We start from the raw sequence: 13,598 nt of genomic DNA, 5'->3' as shown, positions 1-13,598 counted from the left end.
CTTCCCACTTCGATTGGTAGACTCTAATGGTAGACGCTCTCCTTGCTCTAGCAATCGCACTGGCTGCCTCCTTCGAAAAGCCTCTAGCTCTCGAGAGTCTTTCGATAGTCTGAAGGCAGTCAGACGAAGAGCGTGGAGGCTTTGGAGTACCTTCTTTACGTGTGGCTGACGTAGAAGGTCTACCCTTAGAAGAAGACTTCTGGGAACGTCTACTAACCATCGAAGTATCTCGGTGAACCATTCTCTCGCGGGCCAGAGGGGAGCAACTAACGTCAACCTTGTCCCTTCGTGAGAGGCGAACTTCTGCAGTACCTTGTTGACAATCTTGAACGGTGGGAATGCGTAGAGATCCAGATGTGACCAATCTAGGAGGAAAGCATCTATATGTATTGCTGCTGGGTCCGGGACTGGAGAGCAATAGATTGGAAGCCTCTTGGTCAGCGAGGTTGCAAAGAGAACTATGGATGGTTTACCCCAAGTGGCCCAAAGTCTCTTGCACACATCCTTGTGGAGGGTCCATTCGGTTGGAATTACTTGCCCTTTCCGACTGAGACAATCTGCTATGACGTTCAAGTCGCCTTGGATGAACCTCGTTACTAGGGAGATGTCTTGACCTTTTGACCAGATGAGCAGGTCCCTTGCGATCTCGTACAACGTCAGTGAGTGGGTACCTCCTTGTTTGGAGATGTACGCCAAGGCCGTGGTGTTGTCCGAGTTTACTTCCACCACTTTGCCTCGAAGGAGATACTCGAAGCTTTTCAAGGCCAGATGAACTGCCAACAGCTCCTTGCAGTTGATATGCATGCTCCTCTGACTCGAGTTCCACAGACCTGAGCATTCCCGACCGTCCAGTGTCGCGCCCCAGCCCAAGTCCGATGCGTCCGAGAAGAGAACGTGGTGGGGAGTCTGAACAGCCAGGGGAAGACCCTCTCTTAGGTTGATATTGTCCTTCCACCAAGTCAGACAAGACTTTATCTTTCCGGAAATCGGGATCGAGACCGCTTCTAGCGTCTTGTCCTTTTTCCAGTGAAAAGCCAGATGGTATTGACGAGGACGGAGGTGTAGTCTTCCTAGTGATACAAACTGTTCCAGGGATGACAGCGTCCCCACCAGACTCATCCACAGCCTGACTGAGCAGCGTTCCTTCTTCAGCATCTTCTGGATGGATAGCAGGGCTTGATCTATTCTGGGGGCTGATCGTCTTGTTGTTCAGCAACGTCCTCATCAGATAGTTCCTCATCCGAAAACTGATGAGGAAACGGCAACGGAGTGGGCAACGTCTGGCTCGCTGAATCCGGTCGCACTGGTGCATGCGTGACGGAGCCGGACGCAACGTCATGGAACTGCTGCACAGTCTGTGAACTGTCAACAACCATGGGTGCGCGAGGAAGCACAGCGTCCACCCGAGACTGTCTAGACCGTCTGGGTTGTGCAGTCAACACCATACCGGGTTGCTGAGGTTGACGCACCGCGTCAAAACAAGTCACCTCTGCTGGTTGTTGAACGTCCTGAACGTCAACAACCACCTCCGAGCGTCGCTTAACGTCAACGTGCGGCTGGCAACCCACACTGGGTCGCATCGGTGGAGGAACCACCTCAACTGGTAGACGCGAGAAGGTTACCTCAGCGTCAACAGGACGCACAACCGACCGGTTGGAAGGTTGTTGGCCAGAAGGTTCGGCAGCAACCTTCTCCGCATTAAAGTCCTCTATCAAGGACGCAAGCTTGGACTGCATGTCTTGCAGCTAAGCCCATTTAGGGTCTACGGGAGCAAGTGCGGCAACAGACGGGGTTAGCGACTGAGGCGGTACCGCTTTCCATCCCTGAAAGCCTTGTTTATGCATGACATAATTGTACAGCAAAACTTCAAAGGCTCGAAAACAGCTGTGAAGTTGACCTGTAAAAAACTTGGAGCGTCTCCTGGCCAGGCGCCAGGGAGAGTCTACGAGATTTGAGAAGTCTATCTGGGCAGAGGCAGGAACTCCCAAGCCGAGAACTTCTCTCGTGTCATATCAGACTCTCGCTCTATAAGCCAGTTTAAAAGAAGGGAAAGCAAAGGCTGTATCCCCCAAACTCCTCCTGGTGATAAACCAGTCGCCTAGCAAACGTAAAGCTCTCTAGGAGAGCGAGAGAGCACTAGCTTATAAACAACGGTTTCGAAGTAGCTAGGCCTAGTGTAAGCTCTGACGTTTAGGCGAACGAGGAGCAGCAGTTACAAAAAGATCCGGACAAAGATCCTTAAAACTCAGCATGATTTAATTAAAGTCCATAGAGGGCTAAGCAGCTTTAGGCTCCTCTCCGTCTGACAGAGTCCTCAAGGAAATATCAGTAGGAGGGGGAACAGCAACTTCCTCATCTACAGGAACCTTGTCCGATAAAAGCTGAGTCTCAAGCAAGGGAGAGACCTACCGTGGTGGCAATGCTTTACAAGCAGAGTCCACACGCACTGGTGCATTAGTAGCGGACCAGGACGCAACGTCATGTAACTGCTTGACAGTCTGTGAACTGTCAACAACAACAGGTGCGTGAGGACGCACAGCGTCCACTCGAGACTGCTTTGACTGCCTAGACTGAGCAGTCAAAACAACTCTAGAATGCGGAGGTTGACGCACAGCGTCAAAACAAGTCAACTTCGATTGTTAGCGAACGTCCTGAACGTCAACAGGAGCATCAGCAAGTGGCCTAACGTCCAAATGTGGCTGAAAATCCACACGAGACCGCATCGAGTGTGGTTCTAAACAACCTGACTGACGTGACTAGCTATGCCAACGTCAACAGGATGCACAAAGGAACGTTAGGTTGGCTGAAAGCCAGGATATCGATGAGATAAACGGCTAGACTCAACGGACTAATCGGCAGAGTAGTCTTCCATAAGGGAGGCAAGCATATTCTGCATGTCTTGCCGTACAACCCATTAAGGATCAACGGAAATGGTTGTGGTAAGAGACGAGGGTAACGTCTGTGACCGCAACACTTTGCCAACAAAAAAGACTCTCGGAGTCTGTGTTACGCTTTTGTTAGGCGGCGAGCAGTTTTCCGATGACTGCATAGGGTCAGAGCTGTCCTAATGGCTGCAACCAGGACACTGGACCTGTCCTGAAAGGACTGACTTTCGCTTAAGGGCCTCGAAACCTTGTTACAGGTTTCTTATGCGAAAAGCCTTCGGATGACGAGGAGAAAAACGTCTCTCTCGCCTTATGGTAGGGGAGATCTTGGTAAGATACACCCGATACCATAGAGGGAAACGTCTGTTCGCTGATCAAGGCCTCTCGAACCCATAAGTCGTACGACATTACTTCTCCCCTGGGCTTGGGAGCTTGCAAGAGGTCCCGGACTAGGTGAACGACAGGCACGAACAGACGAACCCTCGGACGCAACACTGTAACACTTTGCGCAATATCACTTTATCACTTTGATTTTCTGTTTTGCACTTATTTCACTGAAATCGAAACTTTTACTGATTTCTACCTGAAGCACGCAATTCTACCCTCATCAAAAGATAGTAATTGCGAAATCAGTCGTATAATGCAAGCTCATTAATACCAGCAAAAAACAGTAAACATATTTTAAGATAAAAAATTCAGTGGCTGGGGAAGAGACTAAACACTAGTTCATTCAAAACTACGTTTTCAATCTCTCACCGCACATTGCCTGGGGACGAGAATAAAAAACTAAAAACGTTTTATCCTTTCTCCCCGTACAGAGACTAGGGACGAGAGTAACTCGAGAACAACGTTACCCGCTTGAACAGAACGTTTCTTCTCTCCTCTCTCTCCCTCCGTCTCTATCTCTCTCTCTTTCTTTCTTGATTTCGCACCTAAGAGAAGAGCCCAATTACATTTCGTCAAAAAAACATGTTATTTGACCAAAGGAAAAAACTGAAAGGTTTTTCAATTAAAAAGTTCCTTTAAAATAGAATTTAAAACATTTAAGCTTTGAAAGAAGAATGAACAAAACGTCAGAATCGATTTACTCTTTCTGCAAAGTGAAACCGTGATACTCTCTCTCTCTATCGTAACGATAGAGCGCAAACTGCGTAGTATAAATAAACTAAACGTTAGTTCATCTTTGAAAACAGTACGAAGACTATTCAAAGAAATTCTTTCATAAAATATTTATTAAAAATATTCATTTAAAAGGTTTTAAATCATTAGCTCTTTAAAAGCTATTTACGATTGCAAAGGGCTCAACGTTGTTTAACTTCGGTTTCCAAGTTAGGACCGCCTACTCTCAGGAAAGGTCGCATATAAACAAAACATTAAAATTTATTTTTTATGTTTATTATAATTGGAAAGTTAATCGAAGAGGCCTAATAAAGGCGGTGAGATATAAAATATATAGAGGAAAATCTATAATTAATTTATAACGTGATAAGATAATTACTAAAAGCCTAAACACACTTCCGTCTAAGGGAAGGGTCGGCCATTTAAAAGTCAAAGAAAGTCCATACTCTCTTTGTCACCAAAAATTAAATCTATCCAAAACGAGTTCAAGATTTAAGATGAAGATAAAACACCTGCACTGCGAAAGCTCAAACCAGAATATAGTACTTCACCAAAGATGATGGGAAAAACTCCAGGTTTCAACAGCGAGTAAAGTACGTCTTGTCGACACGTCGACAGAGAGAAAATTGAGTCTTTGTTTACATGGAGTTTGGTATCTGGCCGACAGTTGGCGCTGATGGGCACACCCGCAACCTGTATAGGGATCGCTGGCGAGTTTTTTTTGTACAGTTTTTTGTCTGTCGAGCAACAGAGTTGCAGCTATATATTCACCGGCTAAGTTAAATATTTAAAATTAACCTGTTATTCTTCACTACTCTCAGTTATACATGCTATGTTTTACTAATAAAGTCATCATTCACAGAGTACAGTATACTGTACATACAGTATATGTATTGAGAACACTTCAAAGTCATAAAAGCCAGACCATAATCATTCATGAATATCATCACATTCAACATGTCTACAACACAAGACGTCTATTATCAACATCAGTAATGCTGTGTTTTAGTACACAGTCCCTCCTTACAAAAAAAACAAAGTCCCAAGTTCGCTTTCCCCTCTCATTACTGCCTGATCTACTCTTCTCCTGTAACTTAATAGCCTCAATAAATTGAATCAAAAATAAATCTTTCTCAATCCTTTATTCTATGCCCTATATTAAAGCAGGGTGTAGTATGTGCCATTTGACTACAATACATAATGCCCTAACGGTTATGTCTGCAAAGCTGCTACTGCACTTTAGGAAAATACACAATTCTTTTGTATCCTTTTTTTACCCTTAATTTTCAAAATACAGTGGAACCTCTACATACGAATTTAATCTATTCCAGAACCAACTTCGGATGTAGAAATTGTTCGGATGTAGAAACGAATTTTCCCATAGGAATACATTGAAATAGGATTAATCCGTGGTTGAGCCCAAAAACCTATAACTTCTTAATAAACTACTACACATAATTTTCCCATGAGAATAATGAACACTAAATTAGATAATAGACATGTAAATAAGAAGAATAGACATGTAAGAGAATTAGCAAAAAATTATAAATAAGAAACGGGTTTTTAGCGTCACTTTACCTTAGAAACTCCAGCGCAGGTGTTGTTCGTCTTTGCTACGCAGAGAGGAGAGAGGAGACGGACGGACGGCGAGGAGGTAGAGAGGTTAACTACGATAAACGTACACTACCGTAACTTATTCTAACTTACACTAAGTGAACTTTAACATAACTTAGCTTATTTTTTTTCTATTTTTATATTTTATATTTTTTTTTACATTTTCTTTTTTTCTTTTTGATGATAACGTAATTTTAATCACTATCACTCTCTACATTTAAAATTGACTGAATTTCTTTTGCTTCACTCTTTTCTGTTTTCTGTGTTCCACTTTCTTCCGCTTCACTCTTTGCCGTTTTCTTCGATTCACTTACATCCTCTTCATCGCGAGTTCGCTTCGCAGTTTTTTTAAAGAAAGCATCGATACTGTAGATAAATTGCTTGGTACGGCTTTTCAGAATGTTTCGAAAGTGAGTTAGGCAAACATCATCGAATTGAGAAACTACACGACAAACCTGCAATTTCTTTGGATGGTATTTGTCGATGAAGTCGACCTCGTCTTGATATTTTCCTAACACCTCTTTTATTTGCGCCGAACCTAACACATGTTCTACCTCCTCGCTCCCTTCCTCGTCATCACTCATGTGCTCCGACATAGCATGGAGTTCCTTGAGCTCATCCGTCGTCAGTTCGTCGTGATGTTCGGCGACGAGTTCCGTAACGTCATCTGCGTTGACCTCCAGACCCATGGACTTGCCAAGGGAGATGATTTCCTCTACGGCTTCCGCTGCACCGACCACAGGATCAGGTTCGGGGTCAAAACCCTCGAAATCTCGGGGAGCAACAGCATTAGGACAAAGCTTCTTCCAAGCGGAATTCAGGGTCCGTCGAGTTAATCCCACCCAAGCCTGATCTATGATCTTCAAGCAGTGCACGATGTTGAAGTGGCCCCTCCAAAATTCACGCAAAGTTAAGTTGGTGCTTTGCGTGACATTAAAGCACTGCTTAAATAAGTGCTTGGTGTACAGCTTCTTAAAATTATAGATGACTTGCTGGTCCATGAGCTGGAGGATAGAGGTGGTATTCGGTGGAAGATACAGCACCTTTATGAACTTGAATTCATCGAAGATATCATCTTCAAGTCCGGGGGGGGTGAGCGGGTGCATTGTCAAGGCATAGCAGGCACTTTAAAGGCAATTTCTGTTCATGAAGATACTTCTTCACAGAAGGGCCGTAAACTTGGTTTACCCATTGCACAAAGAATTGCCTAGTGACCCAGACCTTCGAGTTGGATCGCCAGAAAACATGAAGCTGATCCTTATCGACGTTGTGTGCTTTAAAGGCCCTAGGGTTCTCTGAATGGTAAACAAGTAAGGGCTTGACTTTAAAGTCCCCGCTAGCGTTGGCACACAGGGCAAGAGTCAACCGATCCTTCATTGGCTTATGCCCAGGCAATTTCTTCTCTTCGGCAGTGATGTAGGTTCGACTCGGCATCTTCCAAAACAGCCCGGTTTCATCACAATTAAACACCTGCTGCTCTACGTAGCCTTCTTCCTGCACGATCTTTTCGAAGTTCTTGACAAAGTCAGCTGCAGCCTTTGTGTCCGCACTAGCAGCCTCTCCGTGGCGAACAACTGAATGAATCCCGGACCGTTTCTTAAATTTCTCGAACCAGCCACGAGATGCCTTGAAATCATCTGAGGAAGGCTCGGTTGAACTCTCCCCAGCATCACCCCCAGAGCTCTCCTCCTTCAAGTCCGTAAAGATGATGGTGATGGTGTCGCCAACGATCTCTCTATCCTTAATCCACACTAGTAGAAGTCGTTCCATCTCTTCTATGATAGGGGTACGGCGTTTGGAAATTATAGTGATCCCCTTAGAAGATTTCACTGCTTTAATAGCTTCCTTCTGTTTAAGGATTGTCGAGATTGTCGACATATTACAGCCATACTGTTTAGCAAGTTCACTCACGCGGATGCCACGCTCATGTTTTTCAATAATTTCCTGCTTAATTTCTATAGAAAGCATTTCCTTCTTCCTTTTCTCACCACTACCACTGGCAAAACTAAGCCTTTTAGGACCCATACTTTACGTAAATTACCGTTAAAGGATGCACCTAAAAAATCACGATTAAAACAGAGTTAATAGCAGAACGCACAGAGCACAACCGCAAGAAGCCGACGAGAACAGAGGACTGACCCAAGCCGCGCTAATTGAGCGTCCCTCCGAGGTCGATGTGCTGCCTTCTATCGGAAATAAAAAACACTTCAGGCGCTATGAGCACCGACTACGCGTACGAGTATTGTTTACTTCGGATGTCGAAAAAAACATTCGGGTGTAGAGTCGAAACGTGTTCGAATTGTACTTCGCGTGTCGAAAAATTCGGATACAACCATACAACCGGTACGGCGAAAATTGCTTACTTCGTGTGTCGAAATAAAATTCGGGTGTAGAGTCAAAAATTTGCTAGAATTTTACTTCGGATGTTGGAAAATTCGTATGTAGATACGTTCGTGTGTAGAGGTTCCACTGTATTAAAGGGGATAGTTACCTCTGCCGACGAAGTTGGGAGGGGGTTATGTTTTTGCCCGTTTGTTTGTGAACAACTTCCAGGCAACAGTTTACTCCAAGAGTAGTGAAACTTTCTGGGATTACTGTAATTGTCGATACGTGGAAGTGATTCCATTTTGAAAGTCCTAGGTCAAAGAGCAAGGTCAAGGTCGACCGAATTAACCCTAACCTTAACCACAAGTTTGCGCATGGCTGTCACAAACTATAAATACACCAATGGTCTAAATTGATTCTGGGAAGGCAAGCTGGTTTTGAGAAATAAGCTGCCGTAGCGGAGGTCTGCATTCTCAGAGTGCTTTTCTAGTTATAAATTACAGTACATGTCAATTGCAGTCTGTAACCTATTTTACATAAGGTAGAACTTTAGTCTTTTCTAAAACTAAATCTATGAATACTATAGAACAGATAAAGATTTCATAACTGCACGAATATATTTCAAAAAATCACGACCTTCAATCTTCAACATTGAAAATTGTATCAGAATGCAATTTTTCACCTGGCAACCTATAACTGCCTCCCAAATCGTATTTACCTTAACGGGGATAGGCCTATAGGATTCGCCAATCTTTGGCCTATGTATTTCTAAGTCTTTAAGGCTACTTGCTACACCCAGTCATATGAACTGATTAGCCTAGGTCTGCCCTCAGTCAAAATAACAGATTTTGACGTAGGAGAAATCTATTTTTGGGTGAGATAGCCATGTCGTCCTGATGGAAGTTCCCTCCGGCTGCTTCCTACTATATAATATTTCTGCGAGTGATATTACAAGAGAATGATCTAGGTCTATGAGAGGACTAATACATAGCCTAATTAAATATTGATGTTACTTTCCGATCATGGCCAACCCTAACCTAACTAGAAATAGTCATCTTCATCGCCCTGGGCAACCTGTCTAGTCAAGGGACTATGGCTAATAACACGTCTACTTCGGTCCCTCAAATATTTACGTCAGTTTTTCAAGTTGAAAATCATGTCAGTTCAGTGACTACTTCTAAACAAATACGGTAAGAGCCGTGGGAAACTGGTGACATCCTCAGGATTTGTTGAATTTATGTCAAGTTGAATTATGAAGTCAAAGTATACACAGGTTTTAAACAAAGGCTCAGTGTTAGGGATTAACTGTCTGCAATGTCCACACAGGTTCATTCAAGGTATGCAAGGATAATCATGAGAATATCCAATTTCAATATATACCCTTCAAGAAAACCAAAAAAAAATTATTCTAAATCAGCAAATCATACTAATGAACATAAGTTATTTTCAGATATCAAACCAAAGACAACTGTAGATTACATTTTAATATCCGGGGATATATCCATATTGTAAATTATATTCTAATTTACAAATCTGCTGTAGTCATGTTGGTTGGTTATATTCGGATATCATCTTATACTCAAATTCGGATGCAAACCTGTTAGGGGCCTATGCTATGAATGAAATCTTGAGAGGACTCAAGACAATGAACCATAGGTCTGGCCTAGGACACTAGCTACAGGCATACAGGTGCAGCAATTAAGTTTGTACTCTCGTTATGAAGAAAATTGTAAATATACAGTATTAGGTTAAGCCAAGGCCAAACTCACTTCTGAGGTAGTATTGTAAAGGCTGGGCTGGCCAAACTCACTTCTGAGGTAGTATTGTAAAGGCTGGGCTGGCCTGAGTTGTTCGTAGGTTAAGCCTGCCCAGTAAAAATCTTAGTTCTAGACAGTGAAACATTATTAGGGTGTATGTACTGTATGATAGCGGCCACCTGAATTTATGATGATGGCTGACTAAGAATACAAGTGTAAGGGGTGTCGCAGCGGGGGTTGGGGGCATTCAGCCCCGTTAGGTAAGAATGTAAGGACAGGGCATGTAGGTTAGGTTGGGGGGGGGAAGTTTAGGTTAATTGGCGTCCATTTCTAGGCACACAGAAGGATTGATTGATTACAACTACGCAGGAGAAACTGGCCGCCGATATACATAGGCCCCACCTTTTCTAATTGAAAATACGGTGATATTTCAATACAGTCACACCCAACCATTATCTCTTGCTAATACATAGGAGCTTGGTGTTTCTCATTTTCCACGAGAGAAGTGAGCGCACGGCAGAGCAAAAACCATTACATTTCAGTAACATTACGATAGAGTTCTTAATGGCTATTGTTCTTAAGTGTGTTCGCTTCGCTAACGAAAAATGAAAAACATCAAGCTCCTATGTACTGGCAAGCAGTAATACCTAGGTGGGACTTTACTAAAATTAGTTTTTCCTATGGTAAATAACGTTTCGTCCAAATTCGACTTATTTCAGGGGCAAGCCCCCATTACCGTAGGGATATAATTGGTGTTATATCTCATTATCTATAAGCCCTAAACACAATGTTATTTTCGAAAAGGAGTTTTTTATAAAGGAAAAAGTTTATTTTTATTGTCCAGACCAGAACTATTAAACAACCACCTGGCCTAAGCAAAGAGTTTGCATAATACACATAGGCGTATCCAATAACATCTATTTCAAAATTCGATTCCCATAGCTAGTTCAGCTTAAATGTACATATAGGTTAAGTATATAAAACGCTAAATATTCTGCTACTAGCAAATGCTATGGAACTCTTGGGTTTGTGGTAAAAGTAAACACAAGTTTACACGAGTCCCTAAACAGTTTCGCTTCTACCAATACATTTAACCACATTTACAGGTGTTTTACATTCATACATTAAAACTAAAGATCTAAATCACCTTCTAAACTATTCCTTATTAAATTTATAAACAAACTAACGATATATAGAGTAAAATTGCCACATATTCTTACCGAGAAATTCACAAGAGATGTTTTACCGCGAAAACAAAACAATATACAGCAGCGCGTTCTATTAAACTGAAACATAAAACACATATTAAACAGGTGGCATTGCTACTACAATAAATTTTATACAATTTATACATTTTCCATGTATCATTAAGGTTAATTGAGATTCTATATTTATGGTATTAATTAATTATATCATGAAGCACAAGAAGTTTAATTGTATTTTGATTCAATTGTGAAAATAAAATAAACTAAATAAGCGCGTTCTTTTAAACATAAACACAGAACAAATTACCAAGGTAGTTTTGTTATTACAATGAATTTTATACAATTTTCCAGTATTATTCATGTTATGCAAAGTTTTGCATATACTATATCCATTTCCTGTATAACAATTCATAAAGAATTTAGTTTCAGTTCGATTTAATTATTTCATAGCAAATAAATTTAGATCTAAATTATTTTGTTTTGATAATTAATTTCATATGGGTTCCCCATTCAAATTAAAGAACAAAAGTGTTTTTAAATATAATATTTAGATTTTGTATTACAAATAATGTCAATTAATTGGATAAAAAATCAATTTTGAGTTGTTTTAGTTAAACAGAAAAAATTGTTAAACAAAACGCACCGTGTAAACCTTTAGTTTGAATTAAAACATGTGTTGTGTAGTTTATACTAGAGATTGTCAGCCTTATGTCAGGAAGTACTTTTGCCCCTAGGCGATATGCAAGGTGAGAAATTGATTAAAAGCCTGGTGTGGACCTCTGGATATGTTCTACCAGCAGAAACACCGGGCATGTCAATGATTAATTGAAAGTCACTTCCAGGGTATAGGCCTACATCTCAAGATTCGAAGTTTCCAAAGTGAGTTGATGTTTTTAAATTTTTAATATCGTTTTATAAAGGTATTATAGTCACCGTAATTTGTCCCTGACACCCAAGCAGTTTAATAGCAGTTCTTTCAGAAATATGTACAGGTTTTATAAATGGTAAACTTAATACTACATAAATGTGTATATTTGCTTGAAAATGCTTATATTTGCATGCTATGCTGTAGTTTAACATGCGCGCATATATATTTTAACCCATATTTTTATCTATTTCTTGGGCATACAGGATTGTGTCTCGTCTTTTTATTATTGTACAGACTTTTAAGGCTGAGACATTGCAATTTGCATGAGAAGTAATGTGACATTTGCACGATAACATATGAGCAGTGCTGTATATGATCAAATGTTATTTTGCAGAGTGCTTTCCAGGTAATATATATATATATATATATATATATATATATATATATATATATATATATATATGTATATATATATATATATATATATATATATATATATATATATTTCTATATATATGTATATTTATATATATATATATATATATATATATATATATATATAATTTGTTATTGATTCCTTGTATGTTAGTAAGCCCTACGACAAAAATCAAACAAATTTTGCGTTTATTCTGACAATACGATAACTGTTGGCATTTGCTTAATAATATTATTTTATAAAGATTGATGGGTCGGTTCAAAGTTCTTACTTGCGTCGTTTTGGGGAACGGAAACAAGTGAGGGGAAACAGATGACTTTTGATGAATTTGAATCAATCATTCTCGCTTTTGTTATTGACTCAATTAGGCCTACAATTTTATTGTGCGTTAATTAAATCATAGAAAACGGGATGACAGAGTTCTCTTGCTTGAGGGTTCGCTCAGGCACACTATTCTATCTTGTTTCTCTTCTGGTTTTTTGAAGTTTGTATATTATGTATAAAAGATCTAATTTAATGGTGTTATTGTTCATAAAATATTATACAATGTTCATTATTTCTCTTGTAATTTGTTTCCTTATTTCCTTTCCTCACTGGGCTATTTTTCTCATTTGGAGACCTTGGGCTTATAGCATCTTGCTTTTCCAACTGGGATTGTAGTTTAGCTTATAATAATGATAATGATAATAATAAAAATAATGATAACAATAATAATAATGATAATAATAATAATAATAATAATAATATGATGCGGAGGCTATGAACCATTCATATGAATTTTAATGTTTTGGAAAATGTTGCTGAAGATAAAATATTTGTGTGAAACTTGCTATTTTAATTTTCAATCATCGTTATTATTATTATTATTCTTGTTGTTGTTGTTGGTGTTGTTGCGAAGGTTATGTTTTGATAGCCGTATAATTATTTATTTATGATTGTGATTCGCATAACTCAAAAACTATTTGACTGAATCTTATGAAATTTGGTGGGAGGATTGGCCATGATTCAAGGAAAATTTAACTAGATTGTGAGTGACTGGGTCAGAGGTCAAGGTAACGATAAGGTAAAAAATTGTGCATAATTCAATTGCTTATCTTGTTATATACAAAATGATATAGGCGAAGGTATGCGATTTACTGAGTCCCCTGTTCTAGATATTATCATCATCATCAGTATCCAAGCTGCAACCCTAGTTGGAAAAGCAGAATACTGCAAGCCCAAGGGCTCTAACAGGGAAAGCAGAACAGTTAGGAATGGAAATAGCAACAAATAATCTATATATGTGCATATATATATATATATATATATATGTATGTATGTATGTATGTATGTGTATATATACATTTGGCCAGGGCACCAGCCACTTGTTGAGATACTACCACTAGAGAG

The 13,598-nt window shown here is 40.1% G+C and overlaps 1 protein-coding gene across 1 annotated transcript in view; it reads right to left on the bottom strand.

Moving 5' to 3' along the window:
- Nucleotides 1-11,045, bottom strand: part of LOC137648889 (replication factor C subunit 4) — a 72,763-nt gene extending 61,718 nt beyond the window's left edge. The window contains exon 1 of the mRNA XM_068382065.1: nucleotides 10,921-11,045. The gene's annotated coding sequence lies outside the window, so the exon portion shown is untranslated. The remainder of the gene's footprint in view (nucleotides 1-10,920) is intronic.
- Nucleotides 11,046-13,598: the final 2,553 nt, after the last annotated feature.

Source organism: Palaemon carinicauda, chromosome 10 (genome assembly GCF_036898095.1).
Source record: "Palaemon carinicauda isolate YSFRI2023 chromosome 10, ASM3689809v2, whole genome shotgun sequence".
Lineage (NCBI taxonomy): Eukaryota > Metazoa > Arthropoda > Malacostraca > Decapoda > Palaemonidae > Palaemon > Palaemon carinicauda.
Note: the sequence above shows the minus strand (reverse complement) of the source record. Positions and strands in the feature narration are given on the sequence as shown.